The following is a 14,140-nucleotide window of genomic DNA, read 5'->3' as shown; positions in this document are numbered from 1 at the left end:
GCATAGTTCAGTCTTTTCAGTGCATTGTGTTTTGGTTAATAGGGTCCTGACTCCACTGATTACAATTCAACTAATCACTATGCTTTATCCACAAGTGTTTTTTCATCTTATGGAAACTCATGCTTCCATCTTTTGTTTGTGTAAGTTTCTGCATCCTTATTCACATACTGCTGTACGTTTTTAGCATTTGATTAATGCATCCCATGTCACAGCAAATCCAGAGAAGTTTTCTAAAGATGTCCAGATGGTAAACTAATTCTGCTGAGCTGATGAAATGTCAAGCACTTGCACTGCAGTAGAGCCTCTTCAAAATGTCCTTTTTTTCCCCTAAAGTAAAAAAAAAAGCATTTTTGTCATTCTGTTTGGTGATGATAGTGTGTAGATTACACATTTCACCTTTAATTGAGGAATGTTAAATCAGTCGGTTTATTACTATGTTTGTTTGTGTGCTTACTGCACGCTCCTACTGCGCTTGCTATGAAGCTTGTACCTTTAGTTTATAGCATGCAAAGTTTGGGGTCGGTAAGATTTATTTTGATTTTGTTTATGTTTGAAGTCTCTTATGTTCACCAAGGATGCATTTATTTGATCAAAAATAAAGTAAAAACTGTAACATTGTGAAATATGAAAGTTTAAAATAGCTGTTTTGTGTTTATTTAAATTGATTTCTCCGATTGTAATTTGCAGTGGCCTTTTCAGAATCCATTACTCCAGTTATTAGTGTCTCATAATCCTTCAGAAATCATTCTAATATGCTGATTTGCTGCTCAAGAAACATTTATGATTATCATCAGTGTTGACATCTTAGTTAATTTTTTTTTGTGGAGACAGAAAGTTCAAAAGAACAAGATTTAGTTGAAATAGAATTTTACTCTCGATTTTCATCATTTTAATTCATCATAGCTAAATAAAAGTATACATTTCTTTTTTTTAAATCTAACTTTTAAGCAGTATTTAATATAAACCTGGATGAAGCCTTCAACAGAATATGCTGGTGTGTGAGTAGCTGTCTGTGTGGTCATTGAAATAAAGCTTGGAGGTTTTGGACGCTAAGAAACCTGGAAAGCTGATCTGCATTACTGTTGAGCAGATGACCGAGCATCTGTCTGTGATATAGCCAACTTACGGTGCAGTGCTATACAGTACATTACATCCGTTCTGCTTTTGTGTTTGGTTTGAAGTGTAACGGTGTGTGCGTACGCTCCCTCTCTCTCTCTCTCTCTCTCTCTATCCCCTATAACACACTCCAGCAACACAGAGCAAAACAAAGGAAATGCTTTGCGTGATGCTGAGCCTTGATTGGGGCTCTTAGTGTAAACGGACCCCTCCTCCTCCGGGGAATTATCTGCCAAAGTGCCCACGCTGCTCTGGTTTTAATAATAATTATCTAAAATCGAACCAATTAGCCTGCAGCTATACAAGGAACTGGCGGTGAAAGGAGAGAGGGGGAAGAAGAATAAGGACTGTAAGGTCGCTCTGCATATCTATATAGTAATTTAATATCACTGCTGAACCTAGAATGGATCTTCGTGTGGTTTAAAAGCCTTTGAATTGTAATATCCCAGCACACCTTGTACGTCTCTAAGCTTTAAAGGGATAGTTCACTCTAAAATTAAAACGCTTTATGAATTATGAATGTGGTTTAAATTTTATTCTGTAGGACAGCAATTTGTATGCAATGACACACCTCTCTTTCTTTCTCTCTGTCTCTCTGTCTGCCTCACAGGCACATTTATATCTACTCATGCTCGCTCTAAGAGAATAGATATAACCTGCGAGACTGTTATGGCTGACTTTTATTTTCTGCTTATTTTATACCCCTCTTTCTGAGTATTTCTTTCTGTCCCTGTGTTCCCCTCCATCCTGCCGCTCCATGATCTGATCAGTGATCATGTAGCACCACCTAGAGGTCAGCAGAGAGGTAACATCCTCTTCCCAGATACCTGATATCCACGTACACAGACTACAGACACAATCTGTATGTTTAGAGGCAAGTTAGATTTCAGCAGGATCAATGCTCTGATGCTCTGTGTGTTCACCTCATCTCAAGGACAAGAGCTTGTGCAGTAGAGCATTGCTGCATGCACTATTATATGCACACTAACTCAAGGTAACCCTGTTCAGAATTATTTTTTTCTCATCAGAAAGTTACATTTCACCCCTCTATAAGATCACATGCACCTTAGTGTGTGCACCTGATATTTCCTTCAATTGCTTTCTTTTTAAATCTCTTTTTTTGGCTCTTGGCTTTAAAATGAATCATGTGTGTCCTGCATTTGCATTGTGCCTGCTTCTGCATTATTCATACAACAATTGGCTTTCATTTTCCTCTAGTGCAAGCCTGGAGCAGAGGCTGTGGTGTGTACATCTCACGTCTGAGTTGTGTGTTTGTTTTTCCTTATTGTTTTTTTTTATTATTGTAAATCTTGAAGTCAAGTTTGTATTTTACTCTTTATTCATCTCCAAAAATCATTCAGATAAAGTGCAATTTCATTATGTAATACAATATCATAATGTTTTATAGATAATATAGGATCTTAAATCCAAACTGACCTCTCTATAAAATGTGTTCATAGTGTTATTGTGCATGGTTTATTAGTCTTTAGAAATCATATTCATAAGTTAAAATAAAACTGTGTAAAAAAAAAATTATCCACCCCTTAAAATCCTTTATTGTGATGCAAGCAAGGCTACATGGAATACAAATAAAATGCAGCTTAATATAACCCTCTTTTTTATTTGTTATATTTTGCATATTTAATATTTTATGCATCATTTGCATATATTTATTTTTATATTTTAATCTCTCTCTCTTTTTAACTGAGAAATACGTAAAAAAAAAATACATTTGAATGGCATATCCTGTTGTCATTTATTGTTGTAAACCAGGATTGATATTATAGTAATGCATCTATGTGCATTTTCTTTTTCTTTTCAGTGGCTCTATTTGCATAAAGGGTTGCCAAGCCTCATTTAACTTTCTGAATAGTGCCATAATGGAATAAATCCCAAATTGTCAGAGGCAGGAAAAGAGTTATCGTGAGGAGCTGTAAATCATGTTTTAGCACACTCAACTACAGCTTATCACTGACACCTCTTTAAGTGCGCAGAGGCGATGTGATAAGAGGTTCAGGGCTTTGAAATACAAGCACCAGACATCTTCAACGCACAACTCTTAACCATACACACACCCTCACATGATATACCCTCTTCCCTGATGTTTACACAGCGTCTCATGCTGATATCAGTCACTTGCAGGGCAGTCGATCTTATCAGCCTCGGCCAAGGTCCAGAGACTTGCATGATGTGTTTGTTTTCACCCCTCATTAGATGTAACGAAGCTTAATTAAGCCTCACTTATCTCTGAGGCATGCTTTCACGGCCGTGCCATTGATGGAGGTGGAAATCCTGTGTGTAGCTTTCAACTCCGATAACCACCTGACTGCCTCTGCGGAGGATGTTTGGATAAGACTCATCCTTGAAACTCATTGCCGAAAAGGTCAAACAAACTGTTATTTAACTGACAAAAGGAAAAAGTGTGGTTATGCTACATTCAAATTCTGTGTTTGTCTTCTTTTTGTTTCCAAAGTATCGTGTTGATATAATAAGGAAAGACTTTTGTATGCTCTTTTGACAAAGTCGAGTTATCTGGACATCTCAGATGACAGCAAAACCGAATTTTCTCGTGCAGGCTCACAAAACCGTTTTGATTGGTCCGTTTCCCATCTTTGTATTCCTTCACCAAATTGCCGCTCACAGGGTTGCAAAACTCATTTGCTGTGTTTACTGAGAGGAAATGTGCTCGTGTCCTGCTCCGTCCCTCTGCAGGGCTTCGAACGCTTAGTGAACATACCGCAGAGACAAATGGTTTGCCATTGGCTGTGATTTCCTAGATAGCGCAGTGGGGGGAGACAGGAAGTGGGGCGGCAGGAAGGGAAGTTGCGCCCAGGCAGGGGAATAGAGGGCCTGCTGGGAAGGAGATGGCTTTCTCTGACACAATCCGCTGGGAAGCCGTGGGGTCCTGAAATTGGGGGGGAACGGGGGAACGGGAGGAGGCATCGCCTGCTCTGAATTTGTTCTGTTTGTTTTGCCCTTTCTATCTTGTTCATCCCTCCTGCCATCTCTTTACTTTCCGTGGCGAGGAGTAGTTCTGAATGACAAGTCAAAGCCCCTCCATGAAAGCGCAGTGTTAGTCTGGAGTATTGCTCACAGCCTGTCTCATATTGTTTTACAGGCAAGGTTACTGAGTCAGTGATAAGACTGAGTCTCAGAGGCCGGTTAGTCAGTCTGACCTTGCAGTGTGAGCTGAGAAAGTGCAGGCTAGGGGTCAACACATCCCCTGTCTTTTGATTCAGAAACGCAAGTGGAGTTAATTCTGTTCTCATTCTTCTGGAACTCAGAATGTAAAACATGCACGACAGAAACAAAATAATCCAGCTGCCTAAAATTCTTAAAAGAATGAAGAATTAATAATGTTATTGTTATTCTATGATGCACTCACACACACACACACACACACACACACAAATCCCATAGGCGTAATGGTTTTTATACTGTACAAACTGTATATTCTATGGCACTACACCAACCCTACCCCTAACCCTCACAGGAAACTGTGCATTTTTACCTTCTCAAAAAAACTCATTCTGTATGATTTATAAGTGTTTTGCAAAGTGGGAACATGGGTTATGTCCTCATAAGACACCCTCTCCTTGTAATACCTGTGTCATACCCCCCATGTCATTATACAGAGTTGTGTCCTGATATGTCACACAAGCAAGAACACACACACACACAAACACATACTTTTTGTACTTCTTTACACTGCTATTGTCATTTCTTTTGTGGAAGTTTTAAAAACACACATGCACACATATATATTTATGTATATGATATATACTGAATGTTTTGTGAAATATAAATGATCTGGTTATTTTAATAAATATTGTACATTATAAATATAAAACATTTTTATGATTTACACACAGCTATACATATATATATATATTGTGAGGCCAATTACAACTCTGGACTGTTCAGTCTCTTTGTAGTATAGTAATGCATTATACAATTGTGGGAAGGGAACAGTAAATGATGAGAAGGGGGTGGAATGCAATTGACATTCCCATTTATCCTGGCCCCATGAACTACAATTAACGGTCAGCCCCAGATCTGACATCCCTCTGTGCAGTAAATACTCTAGAAGGGTGGATCTCCATGTTCAGACAAAGAAGGATTAGTGTGGAGTGTGGGTGGAGCAGAATTTGCTGTAGGTGGAGCTCTTGTGTTGGAGTTGGATGTCAGAATGTTTTCCACCTGCTGGTAGAGGACAGGACAGCTGTCTTTGTGCGGGTGTGTGTGTGTGTCAAATTGTGCGCTTCTCAGAGACTGAGCTTTTTTTAGTCCACAAATGCATTTATAGTGTGGAACCCCAATTAAAACACTAGTAGCACTTCTTATAAGATAAATGTAATTGCATTCAGGTGTAATTGATTTTATATTTAATGGCAGAACGATATAAACCGGGCTAATCGAGATGCATGTTCCTGTTGTAGAGCTTTGTTTCTATTGCATATTGTATAGAAGTCTTCCTCCACATCCACAAATGACTTCAGATGCGGTTCATCGTATATGACAGCGTAGCATACTCTCCGTCAAGCATGAGAACAAGCATTTCTCCTAACAATATCTCTGGCTTGGCTTTCACTTCCTTTCTCCTTTGCACTGCTCTCCCTCCCTCGCTTGCTCGCTCACTCCCTCCCTCCTGCAGTCTACCGCAGGCCCTCCATCTCTGTGGTCTGTCAGCATGCTTTTTCATTTGGCTTGTTGCTACAGGGGGCTCGGCGCTGGCAGATTACAACTCACCAGCCAGTCATTTTCGATTTATCTGAGCTCTCTGTGCCCGCACCTCCCTCCCCCGCGCCTCGCTCTCAATCCTCACGCACACACATACAGCCATTTGTCAGACCCTCCTTCCATTTCTCTCCTCCTCCACCTCCTCCCTCCCATCCTCCCGTTTTCGATTGGCACAAGAATTTCGCTCGCGAGCTCAGAGACAAAAAATAAATATTGTGTCAGGGGAAGCGTTTGAGTTGGAGGAGGCAGCCAGGGTTGTGTTATTACTTAGGGCTCTGCCACCACCGATGACCCCAGAGAGTGGAGAGTATCGATCGCTTGTCACTCAAAGCATTCCGCAGATTGCATTGACAAAGCTTGTCGAGGCCTTTAATAGCAAGGTTAGCAGCCCTGGCAGAGGCCCAGGAGAAAAGTCTAACTGAGCCCCATTACACGGTGGCTTTTAACCAGTCCCCCGGCCCACCGAGTGGATTGATAACAGTAAGGAAGTAATTTTAGTCTCATAATTGCTTTCCTCTGGTTGACATTTGTGGCCCTAAGAGCCTGTAAAAATAATAACAATAAAAAAGAAAAGCCTGTCATGGGCAGACAGAGACGATGAAGGTTGGCATTGTCTGGCAACAAAGGAACAGAAATGTTTGACTGAAAAACTATTCAAAAGCAGGGTTGCTTAGATAACTAGCCGACTAAATTATAGGAATAATGCAAGGGAGACTTCAGGTTCACATGATCTTAATTGGGTGCGTTAGGGCACAATTACATAAGACACATCCATATTATATATAATATTATACGTACATTACTGTTCAAAACTTTGGTGGTGTTAAGATTTTCTAAGAAGTGTCGAATTTTAAAGAAGTGTTGTATGCTTGCCAAAACGGCATGTTTTTAGTTTGAACATATTTTCAAATGTAATTTATTCCTTTGATGCAAAACTGAATTTTATGCAGTCATTACTTCAGTCTTCATTTTAACCTGATACTCCAGAAATCATTCTAATATAAGTATTTACTGCTTAATAAGCATTATTATCAAGATTGAAAAGAGCTGCTTAATGCAACAAATAAACCGTTGTTTTCTGTCATTCTGGTTGTAATTTCGCACTTGAATATTCATGTGACACAAAACAGCAGCATAACTATGAAGCACGAAGAAATGGGGCCAAGGCAAGAAGTGCTCTTGGGAATGCTGTAATTTGTAGCTGACACAGGTGGGACGGTCTGTCCCCAGCCCTGGTTTCCTCTCTGTCTGTGATGTAGGTGGTGACAGGTCTGAGAGCAGGAAGCTATTTTAAACAGCGTGTAAATCGTGAACTCTGAAACACACACTGATCACCTGTGTCCCACATTCCCAGAATGGCCCACCAAAATCTTTGAGTTATAATACGCCTTATCTTTAAGGCAACTGTAAAATAAAATAAAAAAAAAAAACTGCACCTGAAGAAATTAATGGTGTATGATGCTTAAAGAATTTTTCATCAAAACAGATCAGGGCCTCATACATAACTCATGCATGTTTTCCCATAATAAAGTCTGTGCAAACCACAGAATTCATAAATAGTATCACACACACACACACATATATATGTATATATATATAAACAATAATGGCAAGAAGTAAAACCACACAATATTTTCACAATCTTTTATCAAAATGTATTGACTTTCACTGCTTCTAGAAGTGTTTTTCAGTTGAAGTTGATTTTAGTTCTTTTTATGTTTTTGTAATCATTATTACTATTATTATTATTTGTTTTATATGATCTATGTCAAGCTCTGTAGTTGTCTTTTTATTATTTCCAGTGTAGTCGTTTTTATTATTTATTTTTTAAACGAAATAGAATATTAATAGATGTCAATTTTAGTATATGTGCATCTTTAGTCTTCGTAAATCAATCAAATCTTTTCAAATGAAGTCATTACTTCCTGCTAAACAATCTTTCATTTGGAAAGTTGTAACATGACGTTAAATGTGTTGGGAAAAGGTTAATATTGTCCTTACAATACAGCTAAAATTATAGAATGGCTTTGTTTTGCATAATGAGTATGTTTTATGTTTTCATATAAGTGCGTTATGCATTTAACCTGTGCTTTTACACATCACAGACCCACATCTACTGTCAGGCTAGTGGCTCTTATCTAGCTCTATTGAACTGTGATTATATACGGAATGTGAATGTTATTGTGTCAGTTAGTCAAACACATCATTTTACTGCTAAAAATGTATCGTTCTACCCTACATGTCTTTTATACTTATATACTGGAGAGATGGAATGAAATGGAGGCAAACTTTGAAAATAAACTGGATCTGGATTGGAACAAACTAGGCCACGGCTCCAGCAGTAAGAAAGATATTTTGATGCAACATGACTTGTGTAATAATTCACCGTTTTGTTTCAAGCTGTGTCGTGTTCACTTCAACTCTCCATTATCCATTTCCATTGGTTTGTTTAGCATGCTAATGCTCAGCTAGAGATTTCTGCATGTACTGTATGTATGGGCTGTTAGGTGACACTCTGGTCCTGACCTGTTTACATCCACCAATGTAAATGGCTATAAAGAATGTATAATGTATATATAGAAACCGACTAATAAACAGCATTCCACCCGGGCACTTTCATCATAGACAGATGGATAAAAAAAGTGGCCTTAACCACACTAGATACCCCTGTTTATCATATTACTGCCACACATGAGCCGCGCGTATGTCTTGACCCGGTGTTAAGTGTCTGCGCTAAATTTCATTGCTTCCATCTACTGGAAGGCTTGCCAATATACTGGCAGTGAATTCCTAGAGGAAAATAAATGGCAATAAAAAAGAGGAATGAGAGCCCCTGCAAGCTGAGAAGAGAGGAGTTTTTTTTTTCCTTCTCTTTTATCGAGGCTGGCTGGTGTTGGGGGATGCGACTTGGCACCGTGAGCGAGGCTTAGTGAGATGGCGAGCCGAAAGCTGATAGCTGTGTTACAACTACAGCCGGATCGCAGAGGCCTGGGAAGGTAATTAATTGCACACAAATTTCTTTGATGAAATGTTATGTAGTGATAAGCACTTGGCCTGCTAGTTTAAATTCTCTGGCTCCTCTCTGATGGTCTGCCCTCTACGCATCTGCTGCATTCTGGGAAATATCTACTAGGCTTCCAAGACCCAGTTCTTTTGCTTCATTTCTGCCAACACAACACAATGAAGTTCAAAATTCTAAATACAGGGCGAACACATGTAAAACATACATACAGAAAATTCCTTCAAGTAAATATACACCACATTGTGCCTTATTTTTATGGTTATTTTAGCGTTTTACCTACTTAGTTAATTTATTTACTTTTCAAACTTTATATATTTATTTATTTAGAATTTTTCTTTCTTTTTCTTTCTTGTTTCATCTTAGTTTTTGAATCCTTATTTTATATTTTCTTTTTTTCTTATTTTGTCTATTTATTTATTTATATTTATTTTTCTTTTATTATTTATTATTTATTTTCCTATTTTATTTATCTTATCTATTTTATCTATGCATTTGTTATTATATCATTTTTTTTATTTATTATTATTTTCTTATTTTATTTTAATTTATTTCTTTTTAAATTTGTTTTTTCTTGTCATGTTTTGATATTCATTCTTGTGCTTTTAAATAGCATGTTGACTGTTTTCTGTTTTAGTAGCTAGACAGTTTGCATGGGAAAAACATCTTATGTGAATACTTGCCCAAACAACGGGGTCCTGTCAGGGTCTTGCAAACCGATTCCTAGACTAGTTGTGTCTGTCCAGTATATGTGTGGTGTTCACAGCCTGACGACCTCATCTTTTATTGTTATTCTGAGCACCATAACTAGCTGTTCACATATGATCTAAGAGAATTGAAGTCTCCGTCGCTCATAATATCCCACTTCCCTCCTCTGCTATTCAGTTCATTATTAAATCTGGGAATTGTCCCCATATATCAGTATGCAGGAGCGTCACATTATAGAGCCATTTGTAGAAGTTGAACTGGAGTACTGCTGAGCACAAGCAGAGGGTGGATGTTAAAAGCATATTGATTTCTCTATAATGTCATTGTACATCACTAAGTTTTATATCCGTATAAATGCGTCCGTAGGTTTGTTCTCGATGCAACAGCTAAAGTGAGTAAACGCTGCTATTTCTGTGAGTTATGAAGTTTAAACTGCACTCTGCCCTGTTTTTACTCCCTGTCCACCTCTTCCTCTCTTTTTTCACTCCATCTATCTCTCTTTTCTTTCTACCTTCAAGGTTCATTTACCCTCAGGCCTCTGTTGAGAGACTCTGGCTCTCTTTTGCTTCTTAAAAGCATCTGCATTCTCACACAGGTGGAATGAAAGGCAGGTTAAAGCTAATGGAAATCGTCAGTTAGGATCCCTTCTGCCATCATGACATCAGCGCCTGACAAGGTCACCAAAGGTCGTCGCGTCTCACTTGAGCTTAGCGACAGCGAAGAGGGGAGCCTTGGAAAATTTCCATGGCAGTCGCACCTTGGGGAACGGGAGACGCTGATGAAAGCTGCAATATTCCCGCAAAATTGATTCTGCTGACATTTAGGATGTGATGTCACTCAACGAAATTGAGGCTTTGGGGGAATGTAGATGCCGAATGTAGCTTTGACGGAGGGAGGTGGCCAATATAACCCAGAGTCTTTGTGAGGACAGGGTCATCTAGTATAAACGTGACAATGTGTGAGCGGAAGCGCGCCGCAGTACGTACTCAGGCGTAATGTTAGCCTAAATAAACAGCCACACAGGCCTTTTAGCCTCTGAGTCCTGATCCCTGTTGACGGGCTGCTACTTTAGATCGGATGCGATACAGGCAGCTTGTCTGCGGCGGTTTAGAGCCCCAGCCCTCAGAGCTGAGGAGGTCATAGCAGGGCCATGTTGGTTTGCCGGGTGACACAGTTGCTGTCTAAGCAATGACGGAACATTTGCAACCATGCCGCACCAGCTATGATGGCCCCTGCATCCTTCTGTCAAGCGCTGTTGTCTTTGGTGTGAGCTCACTCAGGTTAACTGCTCACAGCGCTATCCAACTACTGCTGGCTGCCAGAAAACCAGACCGCTCAGATGGAGGTCCAGGAAGCTCATGCAGGGTCTTTTAATTCACTAATTGGGAACAAAGTCAAAAGCTTTGTGTTTTCTGACCTATTTACAGACTTGTGTTTCAGCAATATGCCCTGAGAGTTATGGGGCAAGAAATCGAACTGTGATTCTTCTTTCTAAATAAATATTTTAATAAGTTTTTTTTTTTTTTTACTGGGATTGTTTTTAGCCAAATAATTTGTGAATTTTATTACAATGACTATAAAATAAGAATAATTTAATATTTTATTATTACAAATGTAAAACAAATTCACTGAAAAATAAAACATTATTTATATTATATGTTATTTACATATACAATTAATAATAATAATTTGACAAAACTAAATTGTAAATAGTAAATTAAACATAAATTGTTAAAATAATTGTGAATTGTCTTAATTTCTTGGTTTTCAAACATCAAACCATCAAGCTTTTATTTTAGCGGAAAATTCCAAGGAGATTAGACATTAGCGATGATTCAGGTGCAGGTTATTTTCCCACATGCATGTTATAAGCAACCCAAACTCAGAGCAGATGCAAAGATGAGTTTGTGTGGATCACAAGTTGCCACACTTCACACGCAGTGCAAATTCTTTATTAAATGCTTTTGCAATTTGATAATCACACTCAGCCATGTTCGTCATTTTTGGAGGGGTTTTGTTTTGTTTTTTATTGTGCAGCCTTACATGAAGATGTGAGAGTTACAGTTATTACTAAAAGTCTAAAGTCAGATGATTTCACAATATATTTTTTTTTTATCAATCAATCTCATTTGATATTAGATATTTTAAAAACATTCTTCAAAATATCTTCTTTTGTTTTGCACAGATGAAAGCAAGTCAAAGAGGTTTGGAATGACATGAGGGTGAATCTTCATTTTTGGGTAAACTTAAGATGAAGGCTAGAGTATTTAACATCGTCTGCTGAAGGTTAACCAGCGTTGACTCATATAGACCAGACCCTCATCACCTCCACAAGGACCAGGATAATTCTTCCTCTACGGGCCGCCGTCTGCTCCAGTGTTAAAACAGGCGTTATATTGTGCTGAAAAGAAAGCAGAGAGGGAGATATTTAAAGTGTAGTCATTGGAAACCAGGGATTTGACTCTGCAGAAGGAAAAATAGACAATTTATTACAAGCAGCCTTGCACACTAGTGGATTATCTATAAAACTTTCATGGCTGTCCCTCGGTGGCAGGCAACTGTAAAACTTCCTGAATGAGGGACTTGTTAATTTACTTGTTAAAGCAAATTAAACATTTATAAGCGCTTTTTAGGTAAATGAGATCCTCTTTCATTGGCGCTCTAGTGGGATTCTCACTCTCTCTTTTTCAGCTCCTTGGAGGACAGGTTTAGCTGTGCTGAAACCACATTGTTCCGGGTTTTATTACTCTCGAGCTCCACAGCTGCTGTAGTGCGTAACTAAGGAAGAACAGAAGCCAATAGCAACAGAATCCCAAGGGCTTCCACTGGAAGCGAAGGGTCAGTCGAGCTGTTCAAAGCAGGGGTTTAGATGAAAAGGGGTTTGTGGGGTTTGCGAACGGTTGCCGTTTAAAAGACCAGTGCGGGCGGAGTCGGTCTTTGTGTTTTACTGCATCGGGTTGTGGGCCAAGCCTCTGGGAATTGTTCAATAGACTTGTAAAATTTTATCATAACAGCGCCAAGCACTTTTCAGCAAGTGGGCTAAGGACATAATTGACTACATGTGCTAACGATAATCCTATAAAAGCTTCAAAAGCCATTTTAAGAGTCTAGTCAGGATTTCAAAGGATGCTAAACCCTGTTACTCAAGCTTTGTTTCAACCTCTGAGGAACCTCTTAATTTCTACCAAAACTGTACTGTTTAGTGCTTCCAGTGGGTTCTTTTTTCTCGAATATGCTTAGCAAAACACACCATCTCCTTATACCATCAGACTTTTGATAACTTTGAATGGATGCTCATCTAAGCTCTCGCCTTAAGCTGCTCTGTTCTCCTTTTTAAAAGTACTTCCATCCCGATATAAACTGATATTGCTTTTACAAGCAAGCCGTTAATGCATGTCCGTATTATTTCAGATTGAGGCACCATTCTCCAGGAGTGCCATTGAAATCCACTGCTCCCACTTTCACATTTTAAGGGCCATTACAACTGTCTGTTATATGGAAACTTCTGAGCTATTGTGCTCAATGTCTTCGAGAGAGTCCCTATAAAACACATTTAGGCTTATGGACTGTTGTAGCAGCGCTCGTAATGGATGTGTAGCTTCGGTGCGGGCGCCAGGGTGAGATCGTAGTAAATTCAAATAAAAAGTCTTGTTGTATGGCAGAATTTGTTCGCAAAGCGCTGGTGTGAATTAATGTGCCTTTCTATCAGTATAATGCAGTCAAAATCTGTTATGCTTGACCTCCTCCTGCACAATGTTGGAAACAAACTACCTTCGTTTTCTCACAGATGGACTCGCTAAGTGCAATGTGATTACAGCGCTATAAAATTGTGCTATCTATAAAACAACCATTGACGACTGACTTCTTTTCGTGGGCGTTCACGAGAGCCGGGTTAACGCGTACAGGTCTCTTTGACCTTTTTTATGGTGAAGGCAAATTGAAGGCTCTTTCCATTACTGCCTCACATCAAGTCTTGGCAGCATAAATTAATTTTTAATAGCGTTGAGGCTTTGTGCCAGGGAAGGCTCATGCTGACTGCTTATTGAAAACAGTTGTTAATTCTATACTTCAGTAAACTCAGACGGGGGAGGGACGAATCAGCCCTAACAGGGAACAGATTGAGGCAAAACAAGAAGTTACTGTGTTGAAATTAATGGCAGATGCACTTACTGGTAGTTTAAATGTTCATTAGATGCTAATGTCTTACTGTGTTTTTAATTGTTGAGGAATTAGTTGCTGGAATATGAAAACCATCTGTTTGTTATCTTCCTGGAGGGGAATCTTTACTCAGGCTCTGCTCTCGGGGTTGTTAAAGGAGTTTATCCTTATGGTGCAACCTGGTGGAGCTGTCAGTCTTCATTAACGTCATTATGATTGCATAAGAAAGACTGCGAAAACCCACAGACGCCCGTCTGCGCACACACACACTCACTCATAAACAACGATTTTATGTACACACTCACATGCTCATACCTATGGGAGATGCTTGCTTTCCAAACAAAGATAATTTTTACAAGAAACTGCATTAAGTTTGTTATGACAGTTGATCTAGCGAGC

The 14,140-nt window shown here is 39.0% G+C and overlaps 1 protein-coding gene across 4 annotated transcripts in view; it reads left to right on the top strand.

The window, feature by feature from the left end:
• LOC113054361 (HMG box transcription factor BBX-like) overlaps positions 1–14,140 on the top strand; it is a 251,171-nt gene that overhangs the window by 219,953 nt on the left and 17,078 nt on the right. The gene's annotated exons all lie outside the window — the stretch shown is intronic.

The sequence above is a fragment of the Carassius auratus genome, chromosome 35 (assembly GCF_003368295.1).
Source record: "Carassius auratus strain Wakin chromosome 35, ASM336829v1, whole genome shotgun sequence".
Lineage (NCBI taxonomy): Eukaryota > Metazoa > Chordata > Actinopteri > Cypriniformes > Cyprinidae > Carassius > Carassius auratus.
The sequence above is the reverse complement of the archived record's forward strand: the minus strand, read 5'-3'. Positions and strand labels throughout refer to the sequence as shown.